Source organism: Otolemur garnettii, unplaced genomic scaffold (genome assembly GCF_000181295.1).
Source record: "Otolemur garnettii isolate 467f Iridium unplaced genomic scaffold, OtoGar3 scaffold00025, whole genome shotgun sequence".
Lineage (NCBI taxonomy): Eukaryota > Metazoa > Chordata > Mammalia > Primates > Galagidae > Otolemur > Otolemur garnettii.
In genome coordinates this window covers 6,762,948-6,777,891 of record NW_003852420.1, presented here as the reverse complement: position 1 = coordinate 6,777,891, position 14,944 = coordinate 6,762,948, and the positions used below count along the sequence as shown (strand labels likewise).

At 40.5% G+C, this 14,944-nt stretch overlaps 1 protein-coding gene across 1 annotated transcript in view; it reads left to right on the top strand.

Moving 5' to 3' along the window:
• The window catches only part of PLCB4 (phospholipase C beta 4), a 402,004-nt gene that overhangs the window by 139,425 nt on the left and 247,635 nt on the right, over nt 1–14,944 (top strand). The window contains exon 2 of the mRNA XM_003788017.1: nt 12,975–13,034. The gene's annotated coding sequence lies outside the window, so the exon portion shown is untranslated. The remainder of the gene's footprint in view (nt 1–12,974; nt 13,035–14,944) is intronic.

The following is a 14,944-nucleotide window of genomic DNA, read 5'->3' as shown; positions in this document are numbered from 1 at the left end:
CATTGGTGTGGCTTGAGTGTCCTAAGTGGGGTGAGCATATCTGAGTCTTAGTTCTCCATTTTAGTTTACTTTGGTTGCTTTGGTTTCCTAAAGTGACTTTGTTCTGCTTCAGATTCTACTCATAGCATGACCGGCTTTGACATTGATGTCAGAAGTAGTAGTGGGTGGGGGGCTTTCCAGAATTCCCCCAGAAGCTGTTTCATACCCTTAGTGGGGCTGTCCTGGATGGCTAGCCTAGCTCAGTGGTACTGATATTGACAAAGGCTGGGATCTTGTCCTGCACGTTCAAACTGTCGATAAATCAGCTCCTTTTTAGTTCCATTATACAACCAAATAGATATGAAAAGGAAACAAAATCAGAGCAGGCTGTTTTCCATACCAGTTACTATAGGCTGTGCATTTGCACCTTTCTTTTCAATGTGGTACCTATCTTAGGGCTCCAGCATCAGCAGCTGTGTTCTGGGCCCTGAAGAGTTGGTAGAGTTCAGTTCTATCAATAAAAGCCAAGCTATTGTTGTACCTGCCCTAGTGGGCCAGCTCAGGAGGTAATGTCTCATGGAACAGATGGTGGACCAATTGTCTGTGGTGAAAGAAATACCTGACAAACATGAATATCAATCCCAACTTAGGTAAGTCCTAACAAGAGAACTCTAGAACTGTTCATTCTAGTAGGACATTCTAGTCAGCTATACAATCCTCTTTTTCTCTTCTTACTTGTTGGCTGGAAGATGCATTTTATATTTTTGAAGAATGAGAATATGTGAAGGTTCTCGAGGTCCTGATTCTCCGATAAGACCAGCCCTATTCTACTTTTGTAAAGATCATTTTGGGTCCTCTGCCTCAGGTGTATTGCCCTGCTGATGAGCGCTGTAAACCTAGATTGGTCACGAAACCAGCTTCCTAGCAGCAGATTAGGAGCAAATCGCAGCAGATTAAATTGGAATGTTTTTCTCTCTGGCGTTACTCTAGAGCAGCAGCTCCTGAGTGTCCCGTGTTACTATTCTTAGTTTAATTTGCACAGCCATTTTCTCTCCATGCATAGCTGGTTGAATGCAGAAATAAAGGAGAGGATCGTAACTGAATACCCACTCTGAGTTGCAGGAGCATGATAGGCGATTTCTGTGTATTATTCCTTTTCACTTTACAACATGAGTGAGGTAGATAATTTTGCTGCTTTACAAACAAGGAAACTAGGTCCAGGAGAAGTTAATTGACTTTTATTCTCAAAGATAGGTCTCTCTCACTCTCTAACCTGGTCTCTTTATATTCCCAAGGCTCCATTTGGGAATAGTGTTTTTTTTTTTTTTTTTTTTTCCATCTCCCTGTCACTTGCAAGGATGGCAATTGAACAGGGCTTTTAGGGGAGCCCTGGACGGTCTTCTCAGATCTGGTCTAAGAGTCATTCCCAGTTTTACTTTTCAGAATCCCAAGAGTTTGGCCCAATTTAATATATATTTTTTAAAAACCTGCCATCACACGCTTGGTCACTTGTTTTTTGTCCCTATGACTGCCTTTAGGAGAAAATTGAGTCTCACAGTTGCATGGCTCTGAGCAACAAACCCACGAGGCTTTTTTATTTTAATAATTCAACTTATAGTTGCCATGGGGAAGTAGGACAGCAAAGAGAGAAATAAAGAACATCCCAAGTTGCAAAGGTTCAAAAATAGTCAAAATCTTAGACCATGGGCCCAGTGAAGACGCTATAGTCTATAGTTCCTGAAACTCTATTTAAGTGTTATTTCTTAGAAGATACTAGAAGTCTTTTTAAATAGAAATTAGCTACTGTTTTTTGGAACTCTAGTTCAAAGCAGGTTCAAGTTGGCACCAATTGTGAAATTCCTTCTTCAAGCCAGATCATATTTTTCCAGCGACCATCCAGACTCCAAGTCTAAGTCTTTCGTTATGAACCAGGTCTTCAAGAGACTTTCAGAAGGTAAAGGGGCATGTCATGTTTGAGAGAACGTGCCACTGTACAGAATTGGGGAATTAGCCCCTTGGTATGTGGCTAATTTGAATTGTGTTGCAGTAAACTACACAATGGATTCCAAAGATTTGGAATGAAAGTAAATATTGACAATGTCTCAGTAATTTTCATAGCAATTACATGTATACTGAGTATATATATGAGAAAATTGTGTGTATCCTGGGTTAAATAAAATACAGGTAGGCCTTGACTCATGAAGGCTCTACTCAGGACTTTTTAACTTTGCCATGGAGTGAAAGCGATGTGCATTCAGTAGAATCTACTTTTCAAACCTTGAATTTGATAGTTTCCCTGGCTAACACTTGTGATAAGACACCCTTGCAATGTCAGGCTGCGGCACTGAGTGCAGCTCCAGGTCGGACACGTAATCACAGGCAGACCACCATGAGTAATTCAGTACTTCATTGTGAAATAGGCTTTGTGTTAGATGATTGTGCCCAACTTGAGGCTCACGTCAGTGTTCTGAGCACACTTAAGGCAGGCGAGGCTAAGCTGTGATATACAGCAGGTTGGGTTAGGTGTATTTTCAAATTACCATATTTTTAACTTAACCATGGGTTTGTCCAGATGTAATGTAACCCTCTCATAAGTCAAGAAACATATTATCAAAATTTAATTTTTGTTTTTTGAGACAGAGTCATAGTCGCACTTGGTTGAGTGCCATGGTGTCAAAGCTCACAGCAACCTCACACTCTGGGGCTCAGACAGTCCTGGTGTGTCAGCCTCCTGAGTAGCTGGACTACAGGTACCCACCACAATGCCTAGCTAATGTTTCTATTTTTAGTAGAGACAAGGTCTCACTGTTGCTCAGGCTGACTTCAAGCAGTCTGCCCTTCTTGGAATGCTGGGATTATAGGTGTGAGCGTCCGTGCCTGGCCTACCTTTTTTAACGTTGAATTTTGAGGTTATTATACTTTCATATGTTTTTGTAAAACATAGTACAGGGATATTCCATATGTCCTTTTCTCAATTTTCCCCACTGGTAACATCTTACAAAATTAGGGTGCCATAGCACAACCACAAAATTGACATTTATGTAATCTTTTCACATTATTCAGATTTTGTTTATTTTACATGCACTCTTTTGAGTATATATGTATGTTTAATTCTATGCAGTTTAATCACCTGTGTAGATTCCTATGACACCACCACAGCTGAGATTCAGAGTTCCATCCCTAAGATCCCTATACCACCCTTCTATAGCTACAGGCACCCCCCTGTTCCTCTTCTCCCTAACCCCAGGGACTCACTAATCTCCACCTATATAATTTTGTCATTTCAAGAATGTCATATAAATGGAATCACTTAGTTATGTAACATTTAAAATTAGTTTGTGTCACTGAGCAAAATTCCCTTGAGAGTGATCCAGGTTACTGTGTTATCGATAGTTCTTTCCTTGTGAGTGTTGAGTGTTAACTAGTCCATCCTTCTTTTTACCCGTTTAATGGTGTACATAGAAAGTTTAAAATTATAGGTGTCACTTTCATTCCGTTGGACACAGTAGTTGTATCAGGGCATGTTTATTGGGGGTAATGAGAAAACGTAATTCTTTTGCGTTTTCATTGAACTTTATATATTTTTATGCTCAATAGTGTATTTTGTTCTGCTAACTCTAAATCACATTATTTGGAAATAAGCATGAGAGTAGTTCCTTTAAAAAAAAAAGTCATTTCAGTAAAGGAAAGTTATCACAGCGGCCCTCTCCCACTTTTCTCCTCTTGCCTTTTTTTTTGGTCAGTTTTTTCAGTAAGAAAACCTTTGTATTTCTGTCCACAAAAGAAACTTTTCATAAGGTTAGGCAGCAAAGGACGGGTATCTTGCAGCCACTGCCAGGGGTATTCAGCACACTGGTTTGAGACTAATTAAATGGCTCATATTTATCTGATATTTCTCCCCTTGGGAGCTTCAGAAACTTTTTTCTTTCAACTTCAGTCTCAAAAAGAAACCAGCTCAGTTAGCTTACGATGAAGGGAGGAAACAGGACACAGGGGCGCTTCCGAGCAGGTTAGAACTGAGGTAAAATATAATACCGTTTTTTCAATTAAAATTGCCTGGGGAAATTAGGTAGGCAGAGAATAATTACCTGGGTTGGCACACATCCAGGTTTCTGAAACTAAGACCCTGCTTGAACGTTCCAAGGCCCTCGAGGTTGATGTCACATCTCAATCACATTTGAGTGTCCTGGCTGCCACGCATGGCTAACTCAAATGATATAGCATGAGATGTTCTAACAAATAAAACCCTGTGAAAATCGAGACCCCAAACATCAGACTTAAGGGAGGCTTCCCTGACAACATGAATTTACATTTCTGTGGTCTCTGCTGGAGATGAGATTGACCCACAGGAGAACATGAAGAGGACTGGTCAGGTTTAGTTCTTGTCTGTCACCTCCTTAGACATAGGGCTCTGGCATGCTACCCGTCATTGGTCACCACCTTCCAAATACCAGGAAAAATCACCGAGAAAATGTCATCTGGCCCACGGACTTGTCCAACCTATTCATAGTTGTGCTAATGAGTGACTGAAGTAACTGGGCCTTTAAAGCAAATGTCAAGATTTACTGCTGTGTCCCCCACCCTAACTCCACCTCCAGTGACCTATGACTACAACTGTTAAGTATGGGTTTCCTGGGGTCTGTGCTGTCTGTGGTGGCAGCACTGGTGCCAGGCTGCTGCTGCTGCTGTGGCCAGATGGGAAAGGCTCAAGGAGGTTTCTCCTCCCCTAGAGGAAGGTCCACCTTCTTCTCCAGGAGGAAAGGGATCCAGTGTTTTTTCTTGTTTGCTTCTAGTATTAGCTTTTGCTGTGTTTCCATTTTTTCTTTCTTTCTTTTTTTTTAATTTCAAAATGGAGCGCAACAGAAGAAGGCTTGGAGGAATTGGAAAAGAAAAAGAAGGAATTAATTCCATTTTTCCTCTCTCTTCTAAAAGAAGACATGGGGGGGGGGAGAGGAATCCCAATATTCTTTAAGTTTTTGAAAGAACTTTTCATACACTTGCTTGAACAGTGGTGCCACTGGTACATAGGGTATTTTTATGCAAATTACAGCAATATACCCTTTTACAGGGCTGTAGGCTCCCACTGATCCTTTGGCTGTGGACGTGAGCAAGTTCTGTTTGTAGTATGTATGGGCTTGCTACCACCTTGTGGTGTATAACAGATGCAGAACTAGCCCTTATTTTACAGTGTGGAAGTGCAGGTGGGTGCACGGGCGGTTGTAGTTTGTAGGAGGAAGGGTCCTGAAGTCATTGGGTCAGGATTTGAATTCATATTCCTTTGCTTCCTTCTCATGTGACTCTGAATAAGTGATATGACCACTCTATGCCTGAGTCCCTTCACCCGTAAAAAGTGTCTGTTTCATAGAGTTCAGTGAGAGATGATGAGTTAATATACGTAAAGCAATGAGATTTATACCTGGGTAGAGTCATTTCTCGTTAAGTGGTAGCTGTTTTTATTCTCTACTTTGCTTCTTCTGAACATGACAGTTTTGCTGTCTAACCCAATGTGGTTTTGAAGGGAGATTTCTTAAGAATTCTCGTTTGTCTTTTTTTATAAAACATCTTAACTGTTAGGCCACATGCTAGTGGATATATGAAGCAGGACTTTAATTAGCTTTGTAATTTAGTTTAAACAGTGTGGTGGTGCATGTGTTGCCTCTGTGTAAGTTCCAAATACCGTGTTGAAAATATAATTAACCTTAAAGCTCAGCCCATAGTGCTAATTGGATACTTTGTCTTAACAAAACAAGGCAATTTTTGGTCCTTCTAGGTACTTGGTTCTTTAAAAGACTATCAATTTTCTAGGCATCTAATTTCATGAGGTTTAGCTTAAGGTAAAGGAGGGAGACCTAGCATATAGATTTAGAATTTGGTAGAGTATATGCCTTCTTAGGGTTAGATAATGGACTTCCAAGAACATTAACTACTCTAGTGATAAATGAGGGAATTGTAAATATATTGTCTGGTATTAATTTTTATTTAGCTTTCCTGCTGGTCATTTAGTTTTTCTTGGACATAACCTCAGATCTGAACCTGAGCTACAAATGTATGCTCCTTAGAGGTAGCAGGCAGAATCCTGAGCTGGTCCTCAAGACTCCTGACCCCTGCTGTACACACCTGTATGATCCGAGAACAGGACTGTGATGGCACATCACTTCTATGATTAGGTTATGTTACACAGCGCAGATGACTTTAAAAATGAGAGTTTGTCCTTGGTGGAGAGAGAGTCCGTGTAAGGGTGATTCTCCATCACTGTCTCTGAAGATGGTGGGGACCATGTGGTAAGGATCGTGGGTGTCATCTCGGAGCTGAGAGTGGCCCCCAGGTGATATCCAACAAGGAAACAGGTCCTCAGTTGTACCTGTAAGAATATAACCACAAAGAAGTACAACTGGCTAGCAGTTTGACTGACCTTTGATAGAGGTTATTCTTCTGAGTCTTCAGAAAGGAGTGAAGCCTTCATTTTAGCCTTCAAAGAGCCCAGCGACTGTGTTCAGACTTCTGACCTACAGAACTGTGAGCTAAGAAATGTGTAAATCGCCACATCTATGGCAATTTATATTGTGGCTATAGAAAACAAGTACATGGAAAAAAAAACAGGCAAAAGAATACAGGCTGGTAATTGTAAAGCCATTTTCCCTCATTTAGAGAAAAAATTAGCATTCATAAAATAACTCGTAACGAGCTCCTATAAAGAGCCCTTGGTGTTGCAGTTTAGAGCTGGTTAGCCACTTTCAATGACAAATACAGGGGCTGTACGTTTTCTAGGCTGGGTTTAGAATGGTTTCTCAAACTGGCCCTTTTAGTTTCAGGAAGGATGAGTGAAAGGCCAAATAGCCCTCCTGCTGGGCATCTACTGTAAGACAGCAAAGAATATGACATGGGAAGTTGGAATTCCCTTCTCCCTCACTTATAAGTGTCACTGATGGGCCCTTTCACTGGGGGATCACTAAGGTCAGGGGTGGGTGAGAGGAGACCAGCTGAGGGGGCTGGCTGGGGGGACGTACGTGTGATCCTCAGGGTTCTGTTTCTAAACTGTCCGGATTTCCTGGAGAAACTGGAATCCGGATATCTATGTGAAATTCCTCAGTTTTGAAAAATAGTTAACAACCAACTCAAACTTTAAAAGATCACCCTGGAGTCAGGTAAACACACAAGGGCCAGGGCAGGCCGGGGACTGCCGCTCCTAGGGCAGTGAGTATACTGGAGAAGGTTGGGAGACTGGGAGGATTAGAGGGTGTGAGCTCGGTGAGTTCTGGGATTTTTGTCTGTTTTATTCCCTGCCATATCCCCAAAGCAGCATACAGAGGGTGCTCGGTAAATATCCGTACAGTGAATCTGAAGGACACAGGCAGACAGGTATAAACGCCTATGTGAAGGGAAGTGCGACTACATTGGTGAAGCTTGCTTCCAAGAGTCGATGACTTACGACGTCGGGACACCATACTACGTAGGCTAACCTGATGCTCTTTTGGCCCACGTATTTTTCTTTTTTAACCTTCAATTCCATTTGAGAGCTTTTGTGGACGTCACTAACCATGAAAGAGAATGAAGCAGGAATCGCTCCCTCTGGGTGCAGGGTGCCCTGCATCCCTCCTCTCATTTCATTCTGACCCCCACTTCTGAAATGCGTCTGCCGTCACCTGCATTCCACAGATAAGAAGTTTTCTGAGAGGCGAAGTCAATTGCCGGAGACTGCACAGCTGGTAAAAGACTGGGCTCAGCTTTTCTGATTGCCAGGCCTCTGGGACCAGTGGAAGCACCAGAGAGCTGGTTAGAAATGCTGGATCTCAGGCCCCACCTCCCACCTCTGCTCAAACAGATACTTTGGTGATTTGCGTGTGTGTTAAAGTGTGAGAAGCATTGTCCTACTCTGTTGGGTTCTTGGATTATTCCTGACTCATTTTTATAGATTTGGCCAAATCTGTGTTTCACCTGAACAAATGACTCATCTTTTCTACTTAAATATATTTCCTTAAAAAGAAAATACAACTGTGGCATGTAACTATGGTAATGGGATAATATTACTAGATTTTCTGTAAATTGAAGGTTTAGTGCTAATGCGCTTGCACTGTATATACATGTTACTTCCCACGTACCATCCTGCAATACCCCTCTTTGGAATGTGGTCTCAACTGACTTGCTTTGGCCAATGAGTATTATTAGCAAATGCAACACAGCGAGGCTTGGGATGTTCTCGTACATCCGGACTTGTCCTCTTGCTGCGCTCGTGAACTTGAGACCACTGCGTGACCCAAATAGAAGGTAGAAGGTTATTGATTTAAGCCACAGGTTGGAGGTGGCTTGTTACACTGCACAAACCCACAGACGCAGCTGTTTTCTAACATTCTCTTTGCTTGCAAAACAATAATTTCCATGTTCAGTAGTAGATCAGAGTAAAATGATCTGTTTTGGTTCAATCTCGACCATTTATTCTCCACTGGAAAACAGAATCTAAATATTGAATTATCTAGAGGAGGGATTTCATGCTACTCTTTTTGTGCTGAGTACAGATATAGATTCACTAAAACAGGCCTGGCAATGTCACCCTCAAATATTTGGAGATTTTTTTCCCCCAATGAGGAAAAGTTCACCTTGGCTAATGTTCCCCGTTGCTTTGAAATAAGGCTGCCTCAAACACCGTGGCATCATTAGTGATGGTTTGCAGTATGTAACTCGTGTTTTCTTGTGGTTTCAGGGCTGTTCCATACACACGTTCTTCTTTGGTAAGGGTGTAATAAAAATGATGGGTGGGGTGTGTTTTCCATCCCAAGCAATCCCATGGCGAGTCACAATAACAAATTTTTAAGAAATGGAAGTATTTACCATTTACTGTGGTTTTCTTGAAGGACGTGACTAAGTGGTTTGTTGTTTTTGAAAAATGCTGACTAATATTTTCTGGCAACCTGACTGAAATGCAAGCCTTTCTAAAAACTTTAGCTTTAATAAAATATAATTTACGTAGCATAAAATGCACTCACTTAAACTGTACGAGGCTATGATGCTGAGTACGGTATTCGCAGCCTGTGTAGCCAACACCAAGTCTGATCCTAGGCCCGCTGGCAGTCTCTGCCTTCCCTGATGCTCCATCCTACGGGCCCCCAGTCTGCTTTCCATCTCTGCGGGTTTGTCTGTTCTGAGCTTTTCATATCAATGGGATCATACAACACGTGGTCTTGTGCCTGCCTTCTTTCACTTCGTGTAAGCGTTTTCTTAAGTTCATCCACATTGTCATAGGTATCTGTGTTGCAATTTTTAATTACTGACTAATATTCCATTACACGGATATGCTACCGCATTTTGTCAATCAGTTCATCAGTTTACGGGCATTGGGACTATTTCCACTTGGTTATTACAAATAATGCTGGCACGAAAACGTATACACAGTTTCTTGTAGGGACATCTGCTTTTATTTCTCTTGGGTACATACCTGGGAGTAGAATTACAGGGTCATATGCAAAGTTTATGTTGAACTGTTTGAGCAGTTTCCAGCCTATTTACCAAAGTGACTGCATCATTTTATATTCCCATCAGCGGTGTAGGAAGGTTCCAATCTCTCCAGATTCTCATCAACACTTGTTATCATCTGTCTTCTGATTATAGCTTTCCTAGCGGTTGTGAAGTAGTATCTCATTGTGGTTTTGATTTGCATTTCCCTGATATTTGAGCATCTTTTTATGTATTTGTATATATTTTTGGAGAAATGTCTATTCAGGCCACTTGCCCGTGTTTAATTTGGGTTATTTGTCTTTGTGTTGCCGAGTTGGAAGAGGGCTTACATTCCAGATAAAAGTACCTTATGGGAAAAAGGATTTGCAAAACATTCTTCCCTGTTCTGTGAATCATCTTTTCACTTTTTTGATGTTGGACTTTGATACACAAAGGTTTTTAAAAAGGTCCAATTTATCTGTGCTTTTCCTTTCTTCTTTGCACTTTTGGTACCTTATTTAAAAAGCCATTGTCTATCCCAGGGTCACAAAGATTTACTCCTATGTTATATTTTCTTTTAAGGATTTTATAGTTTTAGATCCGCAATCCCCTTTGAGCTAATTTTTACATACAGTGTGAATTAGGAGTCTACCTTTATTCTTTCACATGTGAATATCCAGTTGTCCCCACGTCATGTGTTGAATAGACGATTTTCCCCCATTGAACAGTCAAGGTATACTTGTCGAATGAAAAGCTTTTGTTCACATGAGCATCCTTGCAATATTTAGACTTGGGGATTTTATTTAACTGTTAGGTTTCCTTCTATCTTATGGGTACATATTGTTCTTCTTTTGAAAGACCAGAATATACAGAGGGACACACATAAACACTGCAGACGCACTCTCTCTTTTACACGCAGTTTCTCTGTTACCAAGGTCCCTTCAAGCCCTTCAACACCCAGAATAATAATATTTGAAAGAGAAAGTTGATAAGTGGAGAAGCATTTGTTCACCTGTTACTATGTGAATATGGTAGTGTTCCATCTTCCCAAGTCTGTTACAGTAGTTTGCCTGTGTTATGCTGGTAGGTTAATAGTTCATGACAAACTACTTATGCAGCTCGCCTTTGTAGTTCAGTATTTCAACATCAGCTTTCGCAAATATTGCAATATCCTAGCTATGCACAGAATTAGAGAGGTTTCTGGAACAATCCAGCAGCTTTATGCTGGATAGTCACTAGGGAATTAGAGAAGGGAAGGGAAAGCGTGTCCAGACTTTAAAGTCTTTGAGTAAGAAAAGACTTGTACACCAAGTGGTTTCTTAAAATGAGGAGCATGGTACGGTAGGATCATTAATTGATGAGCCTTTTTGGAACTCAGCCTGTTTCATAGTCCCAAGAGACATAAAAGAGTTACATAGCTCTTGGTGGACCGCTTAATTATTCATTTGTTCAACAAAGATTTATTGAGCATCTGTTATGTGCCAGATATCATGGTAGGTGCTAAGGAGATACTTAGTGGTTTTCAATACACACATAATCTCTGTCTTCATGGAATTTAAGTTCTCATATTAATAAATATAATTAAAAATAGAAATGTAATATTGAAAATGAGGTGAAGTGAGGGGGGAAACATGGGCCAGGGTGCCTGGATTTAAATGCCAACCACATGAGATTGTCAGATGTTCACTCAGCTTCTCAGTTTCCCCTTCTATGAAATGAGAGTGATCACAGTACATACATTTTAGAGTTTTGGGGTGGATCATATATGAAGATGCAATCCACGCTTAGAGTTTGGGTATTAGAAAGGATTCACTAAATCAGTAAAGTCAGTGTACTTGGTTCTGTATATTTTCAAATTCTGTGTATTCAAAATGGTATTTTTTTTTCTCTAGAAAGAGTTTTGGGTGAATTAGATTTTTTTTCCAGTTTCAATTATGAAAGCAGTATGTTTTATGCTAAAATGTTACATAACACTTGTGCACTAAATTAAAATCAAAACCCACACCCTTCAATACACGTACCACTTCCCGGAGGCAGGTACACTCAGCATTTTTGTCACCCCTCCAGGTGTGCTGTTTGCCTTTAACAAGGCTATTTCTGTTATTTACATATAGATTAGTGAAGTTTGTTTTAACACAATGAGGTCATAGTACTCATAATACTATACTACTTTAGATTTTTAAATTTAATACTATGACCTGCGAATTTGTTTTCGTATTTTTCCATTTAGGTACAGATTCGATCCTTTCTTTTTCATAGTGTAATCTTGTGTTACTTGGAGGTAACAGTCTAGCTGAAACCTTTATATTAAAGGACTGTGCTGTCCATCTGTAGATTGTGACCTTCATAAGTTCTAATTTGGTCTTTACAGATATCATTTTCCTGGGTATTGATTGCTTCTCTTTCTGTATGCAAATGGGCTTTTTTCTTGTTTCTATGTACTTCTTTTACATTTTTTTTTTTTTTTTGCCCTGGGTGGAGTGCCATGGCATCATCATAGCTTATAGCAACCTCAAACTCTTGTGGGCTCAAGTGATCCTCTTGCTTCAGTCTCCACAGTAGCTGCAAATACAGGTGCCCGCCACGATGCCTGGGTATTTTTAGAGACGGGGTCTTGCCTTTGCTGAGGTTGGTCTCAAAGTCCTGAGATAAAGCAACCCACTTGCCTTGGCTTCCCAGAGTATGAGGATTATAGGCGTGAGCCACCTTACCAGGCCACTTCTATGTTCTTATAGGAACTTTTCTTCCTACCCCATCTTGAAATCTAAATTTCACTCAAATGAGAAATCTAATGTCAAATCCAGAATTGATGCAAGCAACTTATTAACAAAGACAATACAGAAACACACATATAAGATAATGACTCTTTTTCAAATTTATGCAATTCTGTTATAAAATGGATTGCTACTATTATAGTTCATCTAAGGACATTTCACAGCTAATCAAGAAAAGATAATGATATTTGCTTCAAGAAGATTTTAGGTAGCTTTTTGGCTCATCTGCTGCTTAATTATTTTAGTAGATTAAGACATTGAGTGGTGGATTAGCAGCGTGGTAGAGAGGGTCTATAAACCCTATGCAATGAGTATATTAGTAATATTTCAGATTTGATGACTGTGTGTCTTTGTCATCTATTTGTAAGTAATATCAGTAATTTTTTTTTTTTTGAGACAGACTCTCACTTTATTGCCCTCAGTAGAGTGCTGTGGCATCACAGCTCATAGCAACCTTAAACTCCTGGGCTCAAGTGATCCTCTTGCCTCAGCCTCCCAAGTAGCTGCAATTACAGGCACCCACCACAACACCTGCCTATTTTTAGAGATGGGGTCTCCCTCTGGGTCAGGCAGGTCTTGAACTCCTGAGGTCAAGCATTTCACCTGTCTCACTCTCCCAGAGTGCTATATAGGATTATAGGCGTGAGCTACTGTGCCTGGCCTAATGTCAGTAATTTATTGTCTTTCTGATGTGTTTTTAAAAAACATTATAGATTCTGATTTTGACATACGAAGAGCTGTCTCTCTCCATGAGAATTCTAAAACTCTTGTCTGTGTGTGTTTGCTTTACAGAGGACGGTGCTGTGAGTTTGAGGAAGAGGCCATCACCGGCAGTGGATCCAGGGCCGCCTGGTGAGTATTCTGCTGCCTATGGTGAGCAGTTGCCAGCCGTGGGGTTCTAGAGCTTTCGGTCTGTAAAATGAATCCCTTCATTCCTGCCCATGCCCCATCTGACGTGCCTCACAGACATTTTTTGGAAGCAGTGGAGCATGAAGCCCAATCTCCCTGCATTTTCTAAGTTCAAGTTCATTAATTCTACTACTAACCTTGGACACTTCATTTTCCCTTCTGTTTCCTGCTTGCTGTCTGTGATAATAAGGCCTGAAGTTATTGTCATCTACAGCTTTTTCTTGGAGGAGAAACATGTGACTTTTCAGTCCTATGCAGATTTTCCTGAAGGAGTTTTCCACTGATGTGAAAAAATCACAACAGGTCTCCTTGTCAGCTAGAATCCTCCATTTTAGGGAACTACTTTGTGAAGATGGTGTGAATAAATTCTTCCACTGCTCCCCTAATGTTTCATTTTATAAACTTTTAAAGAAATGCTAAAATGGGAACCGGGGATATCTTTCTATGGCTGATTTCATTTTATTTATACACTGTAACTTGCCAATGGTTTATTATAGAGGCAGAAATCATAGTGAATATGAAAGACTCTTCTTTTCTGATCCTTTAATCAAATTGCTATTTTTAAATTTCTGTCATAAGTGAAACATTGATGCTGTGTAGCATTTCTTAGTTTAAGGGCAAGGAAGAAATTTCATAGTTTTCCTATGAACCAGCAAGTTTACCGTTCCTCCCGCAGGTGAACTCCACGTCCCTGGCATTGAACATCAGCATTTTTTTTCCGTGTGTGGCCTGTCATGTCATAGACTTTATTTCCTTCTGGCAGGACCCATGGCTAATTTTCTTTCAGCCTTCCTGTGAGGGAAGGGAAGAATTGCACAGTATGACACTTCTCCAAGTGATCATTCTTTAATGATGACAAGAGGATATCAGGAAACTAGATTTATTATCGAATGTTCCTGCCTATTTTTAGTCAGGAGCACTATATTTTAGTTCTCTGCAAGGATGACTCATAAACCACGTCTTAGTAGGCAAAGCAGAATTGGGGGAGAGCTGGGGGGAGGCAGAATAATTCTCTAAAGGCTTTAAATCAGCGTAGACACATCATCTGCTTTTTATTCTTTCTTCATTACACTTATCTGGACTATCCACTTTCCCTGTATAATAGTTGTATTATCCTTAAATAGGTCATTTTTCATCAGCTGTATTATAAATGGTTGCTATGAAGAATTATGTGCTTAGTGAATATAAACACTTGATTTTCAGAGTCGAAAAAGAAAAAAAGAAAAACCCTCCAGCAGAGCTCAAAAGTTTTATTAAATATTTTAAGTTCAAAGAAGCAACTTCTCTACCTTAAGTGGTATAAATGCCGTGTATTTGATTTTACACAGACTGTGGCTGGTTCCAGGTTCTGGGACACAGTCTTAGTTTGTGGGTTCCTCTCTCAGCCCCATACCCAGCCAGACCTGATTCGACTTGGTGGCCTGAATGTCACCTGGTTGTTGGTTATCTTCACGCTTGTCTTGCTGTCCTACAAACAGAAACTCCTTCTGCATTTCCTCCATCTCCTGAAAAGAAACTGTTTGGCCCCTGCTCTAGCATCATTCAGTTGTTGGAGAGTTAAATTATAATTTTTTTTTTTAAAAACATTGAACTGAAATATAATTCTTTAGTAATATCTTCCCATAGTCAAAATTGGAAACCTCTAGACCAAGGAACCTGAAGTTTTCCCGTTTTGTCTTGAAATGCCTGTTTCTGTTTTCCCATAATTCCAATGGTGATCAGCTTTCGTCCATCCATCCATCCTTCCTTCCTCCCTCCCTCCCTCCCTTCTTTCCTTCCTTCCTTCCTTCCTCTCTTTCCTTTCTCTCTCCCCTCCCTCCCTCCCTTCCTTCCACCCTCCTGCACTTCCTCCC